This window comes from Pinus tabuliformis, chromosome 8, assembly GCF_031772625.1.
Source record: "Pinus tabuliformis cultivar Carrire ecotype Pingquan chromosome 8, CPIR1, whole genome shotgun sequence".
NCBI lineage: Eukaryota > Viridiplantae > Streptophyta > Pinopsida > Pinales > Pinaceae > Pinus > Pinus tabuliformis.
The window spans coordinates 1,637,930,868-1,637,933,980 of NC_142294.1; the positions used below are offsets into that span (position 1 = coordinate 1,637,930,868).

The 3,113-nt window shown below is 34.6% G+C and overlaps 1 pseudogene; it reads left to right on the forward strand.

Moving 5' to 3' along the window:
- The first annotated feature begins 1,124 nt into the window (after positions 1 to 1,124).
- LOC149242420 (uncharacterized) lies at positions 1,125 to 2,081 on the forward strand (annotated as a pseudogene).
- The last annotated feature ends 1,032 nt before the right edge of the window (positions 2,082 to 3,113 follow it).

Sequence of the window (3,113 nt, forward strand, 5' to 3'; positions counted from 1 at the left end):
TATGCATCAACCAAAATAAAGGATCATAGGAAAACAAAGATTAGTGACTAATTCTATGCTCATTTTTAATCCTTAATACTAGAGCTCAGCTGAGAACCTTTGGATAATGGAAATATATTCCTTTAAATCACCCATGGATCTATCCAATGCTGTAAGAATCTGATTTATTTCTAAACTATTTAGTATAAATCAGATTCAATGCATCAAATATGTTCATGCATGCAAATAGTAAATAGATGAATCTATATGTAACATAGCACAACGCTTAATGGACATGTTTACTCCGAAGGAAACCGTTTTTTTTATTAAGAGGATAGGTGGTAGGGCATATCATTTTTTTGAAAAAAAATTGCCCAGCTCGAGTTGGCCCTCTTTTTTTTTTCCTTAAATTGAGGTATGGGTAATTTATATTTTTAATTAAAGTTGTGAAACTTATTATAATTTAGTGTTTTTTAATATTTACTAAAAATTTCCCTTAAAGGTGCAAAGGTACACCAAAGGAATAAATGATTTGGGAAGATCTTCTTGCCATGAACATAGCCCAATGATGAATACAGGCACATATGGTTTATCAAAATCTCCAATATAAGCATTTGGGAAGATCTTCTTGCCATGAACATATCCCAATGATGAATGCATGCACATATGGTCTATCAAACTTTCCAATGTTAGCACTACGAGGCAAGCCCACTCTTCACATTGTATGCATGATCACAAAGTGTTGACAGACCTTGCCCAAATGTTGCATGCCCTGCTATCTATTTTTTCTCTACCACACAATGCCACTAGTCCCGCATTGGAAACCAAAATACAACTTTTTCAATTCAACACTCCTATCAGCGCCACTTTGCACCTTTTAAGGTGATTTCTAGTTTATATAAATATTCTTAAACAAATATTGGCCTTGACAAATGAAACATAAGTGTCATTTATTTTTAACAATGAAATACAAATGCAGTCATCCACTTGACCTTTCATCTTCCCATTAGTTTATGGGTGCCGCTTGACCTTTCATTTTCTTCCTATTGGTTGATGGGTTACATATGTAGTTTTAGGGGTGTTGGTCCTCCATAGTGGCAGGAAGAGAGTAGCATGAGCCCGATCCTTCAGTGCCAAAGCATAATATGGAAGAATTGAAGGATCGTTTGGCACATTTACCTATGCATATTGTCACAAAGGCATCACAACTTCCGCCTGCATTTCTTCAACCTTCTCTTGAAAGGAAACTTATAATCGACTTCAATTGTGAGGGTGTTCAACTATCTCAACATGGTTGCCTTTGTCTCATGTAGTTTGCATTTGAGGATGGTGTGTATCTGGTTGATCTCGTTGATGCAGTTGAGGGTGGAAACTTACTAATGGAGGTTTGCAAATCTGTTCATGTTACAAAAGTTGTTCATAATTGCAAATGTGACATCGAGGCATTGTATTTCTAGCATGGGATCAAATTAAATAATGTATTTGACACCCAGATTGCATATTCACTTATTGAGCAACAAGAGGGCAGAAAGAGGCCTCCTGATAATAAGTACATATCTTTGGTTGACCTTCTAGAAGATTATTGTGGTGTGAAGTGTCCCCGAGAAGGAAGAAGTGCATAATCAACTCAAAGAAGTTCCATAATTTTCAGAGTAGAGACCCTTAACAGGTTTGATGCAAAAGTCAGCTACAGATGATGTTCGCTATCTCCTTTACATTTATAAAAAACATTTGAAAAATTGGAACTTCATTCTTGACGGCGACTTGCTGTGAGAGGATCAATGTATTGTCATTGTTTATGTGTCAATAATAACAATAACAATCTCAATGATTGGAATCCTCTTCCTCCTATACCATATGATCTAATAAATGGAGGCCAGACTCCTGAAGAAGAAATTCTACAAGTTATGGATGTTCCTAGTGATAAAATGGGACACGTTATAGGAAAACAAGGAGCATCAATTAAATAAATTAGAGAATCTTGTGAGGCTAAAATTTTCCTTACAGGTAAACTGAGTGGTTCACCGATGAAGGCATGTATTAATGGAGCTCAGAAATATGTGAATTTAGCAGCAGAATTCATCCAGAGAAAGATGGGTTGATGTTACCTTTTTGGCACTTGTATCTTTCTTAGCAGCATGCATATGCTAGGAATTGTAGAAGGCATGGCTGCAATAGTTAAGCGTTATGGCCAACCATAAAGACTTATTGGTAGCAGATTCTTCTTAATTTCTATCAGGGTATTTATGGAATTTACCTATGGTTGTTTGTACATTATTTGTCATGGTTTTTGGTAGGACAACTAGAGCAACTCATCTCTTACAACTACCTTTTCTATACCTCTTTAAGTTTGACATGAAAACTGAAGCACCCCATGTCTTACAACTTCCTTTATCTGAAGTGGGTTGTTTGGTTCTGTTTATTTGTCTGAAGGGGGTAATTTGGATTCCATGTAAAATGTTGATTTAGACTGATTTAGAAATATATGGATTAGTCCTACTGATATTGAAGCCTGTCTTGTAATATACTTGTGTATTGTCAAGAACTTTAGGATTGTGATAATTTCTGTTATGATATTTATTTACTTTTTTGGGGGGGTTTTACTATCTGTTTTATGTTTGGCGGCTTATTAGCTTATGGAGCTTGTATTTTTATGACATGGATATCATTGCAATTTTTTTTATGATATAGGTATCATTGCTGGCTTAGGAAGGTGATTTTATATCTTTGGGCTCAATTTTCTTAGCTAGCAAAGCTTGTTTAGGTTAGGGATCTAACAACTAGGGATAGTTTAGAATTTAAAGCACTGTTTTCACTTTTAAAGTGGATAGGAATATCTCTATCTTGGAGGTATTTGGATATTAGGTTAATTGGATGAATTACAAAAACTAGGTTATTAACTTGGGGTTGTTAGAAATTTCTCACTAGTTGAAATATATTTCTGAACAATTTCAACATATCACTTTCACTTATGTATTTGGGGAATTAAATTTTGCTGTTGTCTCATTGTTAAATTTTCTAACAATGGCAAATGTGACTTTTTTGACATTTAAAGGCCATTACAGGGTTTTGTTTTTTATTTTGATCATATTTTTGTTAGGATTCGTGTTAATAATTATGCACATAGTAATAGC